We start from the raw sequence: 14,798 nt of genomic DNA on the forward strand, positions 1-14,798 counted from the left end.
CCACCATGGCCTTAGTCGTCGATGCTCTTAAAACCCAAAAATAACAACAACAACATTTTATAACTCATGGCAGAGGTTAAAACTCTGCCAGGATTTAAGCCACCAGAAGTATGTACGTCACATGACGAACCACAAGATAAACGGCAGTACAAGAGTTCATTGGTTCAAATATTTCAGCTATCATCAGTGAACCCGCATTTAATTTTTAAAAAGAACAACAACACCCGAAGTCGGCAGTGGAGAAACTGATCACAGCTCGAAAAGGAGGTAAGGGTTTGACAGACATCATTGAGCAACAGAATAAAACGATTGAGAACCTGAGAGATTACTTCCAGGAAAAACACAGCGTCACTCTACGAGCGGGGCCATAAGGAGCATAGACAAGCAGCATACCCCATTCAATCTAAGCAAGGAGACCCCTCCCTCCCAGACAGAAGAAATGAAGAGAGAAAGATGGGCAAAGAAGGCACTCCATGGTAGACACTACGATGATCTCCATCAAGACCACATAGATAAAATGGCTTCCAATGCATGACGCATGAGTGGGCACTCTTCCCCGAGACTGTAGAATTCATGCTCGCCATCTTCCAAGACCAGGTAATTAACACCAGGAACTATAGAAAATACATCTCCACCGAAGCGATGTATTTTCTATAGCGATGTGTCATCTATCACTCCGGGTGATAGATGACACATGTCGACGATGCCACCTGGCCCCAGAAACAATCCAGCATATCACTGCAGGATACAGGGTGATCACCCAGATGGGGTACACCCATAAACACGACTAGGTCGCCAGGATAACACATCAGAAGCTAGCGCAAAAATACCAGTTGATCAAAGAAAGTGTATGAACCCCAGTCTGTACTAGAGACCCAAACCACAGGCTGTACTGGGACTGCACCATAATAACGGACAAGATGCTCCCACACAAAACGGACATAATACTCGTCCACAAGAAGAAAAGCGCTACCTGTCTGATCGACATAGCGGTGCCCAACACTGGCAACCCCTAGAAAACTTACGGAGAAAACATCAGGAAGTACACAGACCTAAGACAGGAGGTCAAAGAGATGTGGCATATGGAAAACGACCATCCCGATTATCGTGTCAACCACCGTCATGGTGCTAAAGACCCTACACGAGTCTAGCAGAATAGCCCTGCCAGAGAACACTTACACTATACCAGTATATAACCGTTTCTTTGAACACCTACATTTTTTTTATTTTTTATTTTTTTTATTAACAAACGGTCCTACCCAGAAACTGGCAAATCCGCTTTATACAAACATATTATATACAGATTCAAAGTCATATGAATTACAATGTCATAAGGTAAGCCAGAAGAGTTCAGTTAATCAGTCTCAATCAACATGTAACATGTCCAGACAATAAATCACATGACATATTAGAATTAGCCAGAAATATAAATTGTTGCACAAGGAATCACAGGACAAGCACATGGCACAATAAGCCACACGACATGAATAAGACCAAGCATGACACAAGGCGCCACTGATCTTACGAAGTCAACGTGAGATGAAGACAAATAACAGTATGATCACAAGTAACTACTTAAATTGTCCAATAAGATTATCCTGTTTACAGAGGAACACGATGACCATTAACTACAAGGTCAATTACACAGTTTATTTCAGCATCCTAAACTGTCACACAGAATTTCAATAATCTATAAGCCTTCTACTATTCTTTCCTCAAGTTCAAGCAGCACTGATCTTCTCTGGAATAATTTCCTGGAAATTTTTTTGAAAAGAAGCCTGAAAATCTCGCTCAGTCTTAATTAATTGAGCCTCATCGCCCTCAAGTCAGGTGAGCAAGATTAGGACTAGCACATGAAATTTCCTTTCTGAGATCCGAATACTCATGACAGTAATATAAAACATGACTCCATGTCTCCAGCGCCTTACAGCGACACTGCGACCTTTTCGAAACACCCAACTGATTCAGCTTTGCTAGAAATGAGTCATATGATCAGTTAATAAAAACAGTTTATAGATTAGGCGCAAACCAATTTAAATGTTTTTTTAAAGCTGTGAAACGGTGAATAGCATCTACAATTATTTTCAAAAACATTCAATAATTGAACTCAAATGGAGTTTAAGGCCAATATAGTCCCTTAAAGAAGATGAAAACACTTCCATATAATGAAAGATGATGCAAACTCTCAGTAACTGTAATTTCCTTTGATACTTTCCGTACCAAAATATTTGGCTATTGCCAGCTAGTAGTTCCTTAACTTGAAGATTTGGATGGCAGAAGAATCTTTAGTAACGACGAAGTCAATAAATTTGATTCCCCCCTTGGTAGCAGTCAAGATACTCCAGATCTTAAACAAATCTTAAATCAAATTAGATATCTTGATTTGTTTGTCCATTCCATTTGCGCCTACAGTGGATTACCATACTCAACACATCTATCATACAGCACATTTCTACTATCAGTTTGTAGTTCCACTTTTAATAACAGACCACGCGGATTAAAGGTTGGTCTATATTCCCAATACAATGGATATACTCTTCTTGAGTCTACGTAAAGGATAATATTTTCTTTATTTTACAGTCAGTACGGCCACATGGAGTCACAGGAGTTCACATCATAGAAAATACAAAGAGTATCACCGTATTCAGGGGTCAGGTCAGCTCGAAACACGGCCAACTGAGACGCGTCTGGTCAGAAGCATAACTGCAACTACCCTTTTATCATACCAGTTATAGCAGTCATATTCAAATTCCAATCGGGTTATTAAAATGGCCCTGTGTTTTCAATATTCCTACGTTGGCATTAGGCGATTTATCCGGCACTTAAAGTTCATCGTATTTATTAAATACGCTTCTGGCCTTAGTATACACACATACGAGAGGTTGTCACTGCGTTCTTTATTATCCCTAACATGCTAAAATTTTGAATAAAATAAAAGATGGCTGAAATTCCTTTATAGAGAAGGAATGAACAGTCTTCACTGTTTTCAGTGCTCAATATTTATAGCCAGAATGATTTATTGAGCATTGAAATCAGTGCTGCCAGTAAATATGCATTCTCTTCAAATCCCACCAGATTTTTTGGAGCCAAATATGGATTCAATGAAACGGGCCACCATAGCCGAGTATTCAGGCAAGAGGGTACATAAATACATTTGCTTTGAGAGACCGGGATTCAAACCGTGACTGCTAAATACGGTGCTGTTTCTTGTATTCTTCCTCTTTTGTGAATTCCTCTGACCGTGTGGTCGTCCCGGAGTATAAACAAAAAAAATTATTTATAAGTTAGAAGAACGATTTTATCATGACACTTCAGTCATAGAAAAATGTTGGAAGGTCCGAATGATACTCACAGCATAAATATAAATCACCAGTATATATTAAATACACTAGCGCAGGCAACCTTTATAAATGACGGGCCAAATAAAATGTCTGTGAGGTACATGCGGGCCATTTTTTTTTTTTTTTTTTTTAAGCTTTCCACGATTTTTAGGATTATTAAAATGGTGTTTAATGAAAAAATCGTCATAAAGAGTTTTGTTATTTATTGTATTGAACAGTGCCTTTGAAGTTTGCGCCATGTTTTGTTCGTAGTGAACTCTATCTCAGTGGAGAAGACTAATGTTACTTGGTTACTGGTGAAGCGTTACTTATTCAAAGCAGTGCAACACTTCGACCACTCGTTGTGGAGGTATCCACAATATGAGATAGAATTAAAACGATGCCAATTATCGACTCGGACAGAGTTCACAACGAACAAAATATGGTGCAAAGGCACTGACCCGTTCAATGGTGGATCTTAAGCGAGTCCCAAAGCTTCAGCATAGTCCCAAGGCTTATTAATTTCATTAATAAGAAAAACGAAATACAAATTGAAGATAAAATTACAAAAATACAATTATAGTAACAAAACACAAACGCAATTCCAGTAACAAAAATTGCAATATGCCGTTTATATATACGCATTTTGAAAACGAAAGCAGGCTGGATTACGCACATTCGCGAGCCGGAGTTGACCCACTCCTGCACTAGCAATGATCTTGGGCTCTGATACAATGTAATTTATATATACAGTATATGTAACTTTATAATGTTTGTATTTCTCTTTTTTGGGTCCTCCCGAGATCAAGGCTATAGTGCAGCTGCTCTGATGATGAGCCACTGGTTAAATATCATTTTCTGCGTGCAAAAACAAAAATTTCAATACTGAATGGCTGGAAATATTGAAGAAATCGGGAATATAAATTTATAAAAATAATATGCAAAACACTTTTATTGTTATATTGAATGTCATTATTAAACAGTATAATACAATCCAAAAATAAAAAAAAAAAAAAGAAGAAAGTTAAGATACTTTCATAAGAATTTAATAATTGGTAACAGAGTTCATCTTTTAGGGTTGTCTCCCTGGGAGAGAAAAGAGAGAAGTAACCTGACTCTCGGCCCCAGATTCTGTAAAAAAATATCGGTGGTATAATCAATCCTGCTTTGAAACAATGCTGGTACTTGGACGGTGAAATATTTGCACGTGATTTCTTCGAAAAAAATTACAGATCAAACCGAGTTTAGGAAGCCGAACAACCCAGCTGCCTGTCTTTCGCTTCTTCTGACCAAAAACTAAATTATCACTGGAGATCTGCACGAATTTCTAAGTGGTTCCTCATGAATTCTGCGCAAGATGACTATCGGAATATGCAAAGGAGTTGGAGAGGGCAACGGAATCCTAGTAAGACGTTAGTGTCCACCCACCCAACCTGTCATCAGCACCTCGGTGACAGTAAGATTTACTGTTGCCGCATAATCGCACATCCCTCCCAGCCAGGAGGTGGAGAACGTAGGCAGGTGCTACCAGAGTGACAGTAGCGACACACAGTGGTAGGCCACCGAAACAGAAGGAGATGGCGGTGAGGGAGGGCGTACGGGGGTCAAGGCGATTACAATAGGTGAGCGGATAAAATGCCGACGTTATCTGACCAATCTTGGGTTTCGGAAGGTCACTGCGTGTCATGATTGAAAAGTGTGCAAATTGTTTGAAATGGTCGGACAACTGTAATTGGAAGGAAAAAATGGGAATTGGTCTGTGGTGGATTAAAAGCCGCGAAAAGTAATTACTTTCTCTCTCTGTTCGAACACACCTACTTAGATAAATCACTCCAGGCATCGTCCCACTACACCCAATTTTATTTACATAAAAAAATTCCTTAATTTTAAGACGTTGGTGATGCTTTCCATGCGGCAATGTAATTTTTAGTCAGTTTTTGAATATCTGTTGGGTATGTGAGTTAAGTTTATCAAAAAATAGTAAGAACGCATTTGTTTTCTTCTTTTTTTTTTACTAACTTTTTTCTTTCATCCTATAAATTTCCGTTTCTATTTCGAGGTCTGTTCGATGAAATTTTGATCCTTCCAAATGCAGCCGACCCGACCCTTGAATTGCATTAATTTCTAAAAATGTGCAGTGGATACAATTTTATACTCATCATGATTAGAGGAAGTAATTATTGCGAATTAACATTCATTTACAAATAACTGCGATGAATTTGTATAATTAAAACAGACAGCTAATTATTTTCGCTTAAATATTTAAATTAGAGAAAACTGAGGAAACTGGATAAAATAAAGAGTTCTAAATGAGGCATTACGAATAATTTCTTATCCACTCATGCGAAAAGTAAAATAAAAGTTTAACCGTAAATATAAACACTGAATAATCACAAGTTAGTATATTATAAATAAATATACAGGGCGTCCAATAAATAATTTACTGACGTAGTCGATTCGTGTATGGAGTTCTTTTGTCAGATTTTTATGCCCCACAGTGAAGACGGCATCACCTGTACAATTGTGATTGTGATAAATATTATTCCTATACCAACATATTTCTTAATAAACTGGCAACACAAAGTCCCCACTGATATTTGTATCGTCTTGTCACATTAGAAAGTCGATATGCTCTGTCTTTGAGTAGATGGAATATGCGCACCAAATAAGGTTTGATGTGCTCGTGAAAACTAAATAGCACCAAACGTAGTTCAATCTGCGAAATTCTCACTAACAGTGTGAGAAGCCATTTATGCGTTTAAATATTATTAGGACACGTTAATTAATATTATGGTTACTCAAGATGAAAAGCTAGAGGCAGTAATATTTAGGGAAACCACAACCAAAGATTTTCTTTCCTAGAATGATTCAAAAATAGCATTACTAAAGACCACTAAAATTTACTTTTTTCTCTCATCTTGAACTCTTGTTCAGGATGATAGAAATTAACAGATCAGTGGATCAATGGCGATCTCGAAAAGAGTAACAGACAGGACATTCCCTTGTGGTACTCATCTGTTAATAATATACTCCTCAGTGTTTCTTGTTTTTAAGCGCATCAGCGATTTAGACCATATTGTGCCCTATATATATTGTCTATAAATTGACTGTGTTCTGTGGTTTATTTGCCTGTTTGCTGGATGAAAAACTCGAGTTCCAGGAGGAAAACCATGCTACACTCGCATGAGACAGAATAACTCAGTCACATTGCGAAAAAAAGCCCATAAAAATTCCTTGCACCATCGAGTGGGATTCCATCTCAGATCTTTTTCACCCGGTGTGGGAAGGAGGCGGATGACTGTGCTTATATGCACTCTGCTACCCACATGGGTGGGGTGTGATGGTATTAAGAAGACAAGCAAATGGAGTTGTATAAATACTGCTTTGAGCACGTATACAATGCCAATGATTTCAATATATTTTTGAATGATGGCTTTGGCTGGGAGAGCCAGGATGGCACTCTGTCGTAAGCAGAATTTCTTTACATCAAGAAAAATTACATCCATTTGTGCTTTGTCATCCAAGGATTTTTGGATCGTAAAGGTTTATGACCTTTGATCTGTTTGTATTGTTAAATCATACTTCACATACCAAGGATCGTTCTTACAGAACACTTTAAAGAAAATGATTGAATATAAAATTAGATTCCTGAACTCCTAAACGTGATAACAAACTCCTAAACATAATAAGACACTCATTTCAAAGTGTACACATTTTTGTGTACACTTTGAACGGACTGTCTTATTATCACAGCAGAACCAACCAATGCAAAATTTTCTGGGCATTACATTTTGAATTGAAGCCATGTAAATAAATCAGGAGTATCAGAGCATCACATTTTATATTCCCGGCATATAAATAGCCTTCGCTTTCCATCGACAATGGAAATGAAATCCGTATCTATTTTTTAAACTTTACTAAGAAAACGGGAACTTTTCGAAATGGCTCAAAAGGCGCAGAGCCCTGTTTATGAAACAAATGTTAGGTCAGTAAACGAGAAATTGCAGAGATATTCATAAGAAGAGCCAATGAAAGGCAGCATCGCACTTAAGAAATGGGTGTTGTTGAAAAACTTTCCATTGTTTGCAGCGTTTAGTGGCTGAATTTTGATTCATTTTTTTATTCTACCATCCTCCATCATCCACTCTCGTATGCTGCCCTGTCAGCTCATTGTTTCGGCTGAAAAAATGTGTATGATGAGGGCATAATGGGTTTATATCTTAATAAGGTGTAATAATACAATGTCAACAAGCACATGCTATTACGAGCTTGCTAATGATAGTCTGTGGTCCAAACTGGATATCCAAGCCATCTCCAGAGGCTGAAAATTATTAGATAGATTGTTTAATCCTACACTGCATCTCTTCATTCATGTCATCACCACCCATAGATCACTTGGTTGCTGGACAAGGGGATATTTTAGTTCGAAACTTTTCCATCGCCGAGAGAAAGTTCGCCGACAGTTTGGTAGCCAAGATAGGTATACACTGGGTGGCCTTTGACCCTCAGACGGACTGCCTTCGTCTACGGGCGGCATCACCTTTAGTCCGCGTCAGAAAATCGAGTGCTTCGGGAGCCCTTAGTAAGTGGGATAAGGAGGTCAAAGGGTCAAAGGCTCCTTACCACGTTCTCTTCCTTCGCCACTCAAGCTGATGAGCATGTTTAGAGCACGACTTCTCGGCGGGCATTTTGGCTCGCACGTCACACGGTGACCCGACCCATAACTTACGTGGCGCACGTGAGAGTGCTTCTCCCTACAAGTGTTTCAAATTAATAACTGCAAAGCTAATAGGCTAACCTTTTACACGGTAAGTACCAGTGTGAGTAATGCACCTTGTTCTCGTGCGCTTCGAATGTCCCGAAGAAATGGATTTATGGGGGTGGGAAGATATCTCTGGTAGGTGGGGGGTGCTTAGTTCTGCTTTACGGAGCAAATTGGAAACGGTTTTGCAAGTCCTAGGTGTGTGGGATATTTCTAAGACCTTTTGTGGCTTACCAAATCCGAAGAGTTTTTGGGACACAGAAAGCGCAGCTGCTCGGAAAATAGCACAAGCAATGCAATCATAATAAAGATAACACTAGAAATCGAAGGTCTCAATAAAAATTAAAGAACCACCAGAAATTAAACACCTGAACTATATATGAAGTTCCTTTCTCATTAAATAGAGAAATACTTGCATTTTGTTTGCTGGTTTTGAACTCCGAGGTTCAAAGACTGGTATATGTTTAAATTGGAGGGGGAGAACTACTTTTTACTTAAGAGATAAAATATTTTTACTCCATACTACAATTGCACTTGATTTACTTCATGTCACAGTCACAAATTAAATATTACATACAAGTACAAATGCTGAGCTACGCGATGTATTAGTATTACATTGGCTAAACGTCCCAAGGGCGCGATTTTTTCTGCATTTGCCAAAAAAAAAAAAAAAAAAAAGAAAGAAACCCATTTACTTAAACTTGTGTTGCTGATAGTGCGGATGAATTATTGAAAGTACCTATTCAATTCATCCACAACATTCAGCTGGATTATCTGAAACTTTCCCGCACCCATTACTTAAGGGTCCGATCTGATTCACTCTTGTCTTTAACAGTTACGTACGAGAAAACTTTGTTTCCTTTTTTTTCTCTCTCTCTTAGCCAGGTATTTCTCAATAATCTGCCTTTGTCGTACTAGCCTTTTCTGTGCTATTGTGACAGAACAATTTGTAGCTCTAGGCATCAATATTTTCTATCGTTCTGCAATTTTTCCATGCCATCTTCTTCTGCTCTATTAAACTGCTAGCTCACTCCTTAAACTGTTATATTAAACTGGTTAGTTTAGTCATTCATCTCGGAGTCCTTCTCCTCCTGCCATATTTTCTAAATGGTGTATATGCTGTATTATTCATTATATATATCCATTCTTGTGATTATATCAGTTTTAATGTATTCACGCTCTATCTGCTGTTTCCCCAGATGGAAGCCATGTAGCTCCTTAAGCTGTTATAATCTCCTTTCCTGAAGTTAAACCCATTCCTTGCTAATGGTTCCTGTGTTGTCAGTCCTATGATGTCATCTGGGTTATGGGTTATGATTAGGCCTAGAGTATTCTTGCCCTTAGTACTTTCCCTAACATGCTGATACAAATAACAATAACCTAGTTAATTAAAAAATTTTGTTCCCCATGATGAGTTTCCCTCCCGCTTACTCCAATCGATTAGTGGCAATTGAAATCACCGATAATAAGACACTCACTCTTGCTTGTCTGTTCCATTTGAATGTGGAAGCTCTCATAGAAACCTTCACGATTTTCTGGTAGGTAGCATATCCCCACTCTCTTTTTTCGTTTGCATCCAACTATTTCACAAACAGATTCCATGCTGACATGCATAAGTTCTGAATGTAGGAAAGATTTAGTCACGTTCAAGCTGGTTTTGATAAGAAGCATTGCCCCTCACTCCTCTTATCTTGTCTACTTTTCCTAAATTCGAAGAGCAAGGACACAAGCATGAAAAATACACATTATCATTGTGAAGGAATCATGTGCCATTTACCCATTATTTTCGGCGTTTTTTTCCAAACTTATCATGAATGCCTGCTAAGAACCACGTCAGAACCTGAGAGATTCTACCGTATATGCGCAATTAATACGCTATAACTTCTCATAGGGCAAAATTTTTGCAAGATTGTCAAACCAGGCAGACCTCATATATGATTACAAAAACACGTCATCACATTTTTCATTTTCTTAATAATTTCAATGATCACACCACGCAATGATCACACCATAATTTCAATGATCTTTTCATTTCAAAGGCTTCTGATCGTGCTTGGCATAAACGTCTTCTAAACAAGCTTCCATCCTATGGTTTGTCAACTGTTTTTTCTAATTGGTTATCCAGTTTTCTCTCTGATCGCTCACTGAAGGTGATGGTAGACGGCTCTCTGTCTTTTAACTTCTCCACCAATGCTGGTGTTTCCCAAGGTCGGGAAACCAAGTTCTTTCTCCCACTCTTTTCCTCTTGTATATTAATGACCTTCTTCCATTGGCGGGAAATTCTATCCATAGTTTTGCTGACGATAGCACATTGCATTTCACCTTCCAGTTTGAGAAACCTTGCTCTGCTCAAACAGCTTCAACTTCTCGAGTATCCACTGCGAAATCCTTAAATGCTGACCTTCAGGTAATTCTCCAGTGGGGCAAAGATAACTTAATTTCAATCCTTCTAAAACTCAGTCCTGTCTTATATATAGCGAAAAGGATTCTTGTGCTCCTATGCTTACCTTCGATGACGCTCCGATTTCTACGCAAGATCTTGGGGATTACCCTGACTTCTAATCTCTCTTGGCATAAAGCTCATTACAAATATTGCTTCCTCTGCATCTAAAACACTTGGTTTTCTCTTTCGCTCTCTGCGTTACTTTTCTTCCAAACAGCTGCTCACTCTGTACAAATCGCAAATCCGCCCTACCATGGAATATTGTTCCCACATCTGGGGCGGTGCTCCCAAAACCCCTCTCAGGCTTCTAGATTCCATTCAGAAGAGGGCAGTTAGGTTAATTAATGTCTCGTCTCTAACAGTCTCTCCACTCTCTGTCTCCAAAGACTTTCTGTTTCTCTTGCTTGCCTTTTCTACAGATACTTCCATGGGCACTGTTCTTCTCAATTGGCTCTATAATTCCCGCTCTTTCTTTCAAAGCAGTCCGAACGCGTGCGGCAACCAGTCAGCATCCATTTACTGTCCAAGTTCAAACTCACAGAACCAATTTTTCTTCTTGCTCATTTATCTCCAGTTTTCTGGAACAACCTTCCTTCATAAGTATTTCATGAAAATTACAATCTACATAAGTTCAAGTTCAATGTCAACAAGTATCTTCTTTCTTCTTTTCAACCTTCAACCCATGCACGGTACTAAGTACTATAGGTTCTAAAAAAAAAGTACCGATACATAACAATGATCCTTGAGAATGAAAAAATTTAGTATGGAAAACAGATTTATTTAACATGATATACTGTAAGATAGTAAACTAATTATAAGGAATTGTGGGAGATGTGGTTTTTTTTTGGCAATTCTTTACTTTAATTTTATTTTACTTTATTGTGTATTATTAGTTACATTTTGTAGTTTAAAATAATATACCTATGTAAATCTAAGCAGACGCCATTACAGAATTTTTAGTGCGAACCCCCAGGGGTTCCCGAACCACCGGTTGGGAACCGCTGCTGTAGAGCATAAAAATAGTACATGTACTCTCTAAAGAGCACGTTTGATAGCCCTAAATGACCAAAAACCTTAAACTCTTCTGGACCATAATATAGTGTATTAAAATTATTAGGGAGCTGCCAGTTTCCTATTAGAAGCATAAATTCATTTCAATCAATTAATTAACTTAAAACAGAAACTAAGGCACTAATGGAGTGGTCACTGTCCAAGCTTTAGATGGAGAATTCTATAAAATAACTTTTAATTTCTATATTTATCAAGTTTGCGTAGTTGCCTTCTATGGGGACTGTCCTCGCAGGTAGCACAGTGGTTGTAATCATCCACAGAGTTCGGAAAAGGCTTGGGTTCGAATATCCCGGTTTTGACGAGGAATTTTATGGGCTTTTTTCACATTGTGTTCAATTAGTCTATCTCGGGAGAGAGAAACAAGACTTATTATTCCCGAAATCCAGTGTTTTCATCCGTCAAAACAGACTGTGCTACCCACGAGGGCTAGCAATTTATAGACAAAATACACTTGGGTTTATAAGGTGCCATTAAGACCATGGAGGTATTAACTATGACATATGCAAGTGCCAGTTACACCATACATTTCTCAGCAAATGACAATGTAAAGAATAAGCCACCACTTTTGAACCAGAACCGATGCACACATTAAAGCATTGAAATATTCTAATGATCCCATTGACGGGATCATGAATAATGAATTCGTAAAATTATGTCATCATTAGAAAATAAAGAAGGCTGATTCATGCTCTTTTTTATTCTACCCAAGTGAATCACGAAAAAGAAAAAAAAGAAAATGGTTTATTTATTAAATCAGAGAGATGTTTTACTGGTAGGATATAACGGCTGGAGTAATTCTACTCAGCAGCTTTCAGCATCATTCCTTCATACCAAGCCATGAAAGAATTTTTGACCATATTACTGCAGAAACTGTATTTTTCAGTGGAAGGACAAAATTGAGTAAAGATTTAAAGACACAACTTGATATGACAAAACGTATTACCAAAGAGTTCTTTAAATCATAATTTAAGTTGTTAAATTCTTTGGCGAAAATAACTCGCTTTTTCGCCGAAATTCAGTAAACATTCAAGGTAAAGATTGTGGCTTGGTTGTAGCTAACACGCATCTCCTTGGAAAATTCGATCCATTCGTGAAGCAGCATATTCAAATGATGGAAAAGATGAAGTCTCTTATTTATACAAATCTGTTTTTTAAAGAAGACAGAAATTTATTGGCAGAAAAATTATCAGAGAAAATATCGATTATAATAAAGAAAAGTAAATATTTCTCAGTTATCGTTGACTGAATTTCTGATTGTTCAAATGAAGATAAACTATGTGATAATACAATACTGAATAGAACTGAAGACGAAGAACCAGCATTATCGTTTTTATAATTTATTGCTCTAGAAGAAAGGCACATTGTAGAATACTTGGCTGAAACTATTTCAAAATAAACTGAGATAAAAAGAAAAAGAAGAAATAAAAAACGAAATATCGAATCCTGATCTACTCAAAAAGACAAGCTCTTTGAGTAGATAGTATAAGCGGTTTAAAGACGGATGGACGTTGGCGATGACCCCTCAACCTCTCGAAATTAGAACAGAGTTACAAAGGTTCGGAAAATTGTAGCAAGCGATCGTTATTTGACCCTTAGAATGATGGTTGATGAGTTGAATATGAATAAGGAGACAAATTCGTCAAGTTCTGCATGAAGATTTGGGTAAAAGGAAGGTCTGTGCAAAATTTGTGCAGCACAACTTCACGGATGAACAGAAGCAACGAAGAGTGTCATCATGCAAAATCTTCATCCAAACTTGTCAAGACAATCCTAATTTCCTCGACTGTATTGTCACTGTAGATAAGTGTTGGGTGTTTCAGTACGACCTGGAACCGAAGCATCAGAACATGCAGTGGAATTAAAAATCATCACCAAAGCCTGAAAAGGCTCGCTCTAACGGAAGTCCAGGATCAAGACGATGCAGTTCATGTTTACCACAGAGCGTGGAAAACATGATCTGCAACAAACAGAGCGTGATTCACAAGGAATTTGTAGCTGAAGGGGGAGAGAGTCAACCCTGCTTTCTATCTACACGTGCTTCAAAGACTATTAAAGTGCATTCCCGGGTGAGACCGCAATTTCGAGGGAAAGACATCTGATTCTTGTTACACGACAATGCCCCCGCCCATTCCACACTTGTGAAGACATTTCTGATGAAACATGGCATCGTACACATTAAACATCCACCCTACTCTTCCGATCAACAGCCTTCTTGCTCTTTCCCAACGGGTAAACTTTCTTCAAAGGAAAGAGATTTCAGGATGTTAAGAACAAAAATTAAAACGTAACCGACGAACTGAACGTCATTTCTTTGAACGCCTTTGTCGACTCTTTTCAGAAGCTTTTACAATAAGGGCTGGATTTTGGTGTTCGTAGGCCCTAGGCACTTTTATTCCGAAATGTGTTAAAAAAAAGGGGGTCGCAGTGAAAAGAGTGAAGTGTTGTTTATCAACTTGCAGCAGCCAGATCGTGTAGTTATATATTAAAGTTAGTTTATTTAAATGGCAATTACACATATCAGAAAAATTCAAAAATAAATAAATAACTTTTGCGAAACATCCTACGCATTTCAGAGGAAAACATTTTAGTCGTTAAATTCCAATCATAAAGGATTTGAAGTTATGGCAAAAAATTTAGAAATTATATTGTATCCACAGTTGTGATTATCGAAGTTCGCAAATATGTTCCTTGTAGTGACAAGGTTTCGATTGGTACATATTTGGTTCAAGAGTTAAAGCGTCTGAGATCCGCAAATAAATAAGAGGTGTTTAAAAAAAACAAGAAAATATTCTCTCTTTTTTTTTGAAATTTTTAATATATTGTTTTATGAGTTATAATTGAGTGTTACAAGTAAAATGAAATAATAAGTTAAATGCTTAATTTACTAACACTTCCTTTGACATTTATTATTTTGGTGAGGTCCATAAAACGAACTATGAGTTGGGTCCACGACTCTCTTAACTCGGCCGTGGTATTGACCTATTGCATGCAGCATATTCTACCTGTTACTAGATGTAACAAGAAGGACATATTGCACGAATAGTTCTAACTTTTTATTGAATGTAACAGTTGGACCCGGAGTTTCTATAGGTAACCCTCAGTTTTCGACCTCGATAATACTCGTCAAAACAACTCAGATCAGATAACTACATCGCGTTCGTTATTAAGTCCATTGAGCTTAAAATACATAATTAAAAAAATC

The sequence above is a fragment of the Mastigoproctus giganteus genome, chromosome 9 (assembly GCF_048544385.1).
Source record: "Mastigoproctus giganteus isolate SK-2022 chromosome 9, ASM4854438v1, whole genome shotgun sequence".
NCBI lineage: Eukaryota > Metazoa > Arthropoda > Arachnida > Uropygi > Thelyphonidae > Mastigoproctus > Mastigoproctus giganteus.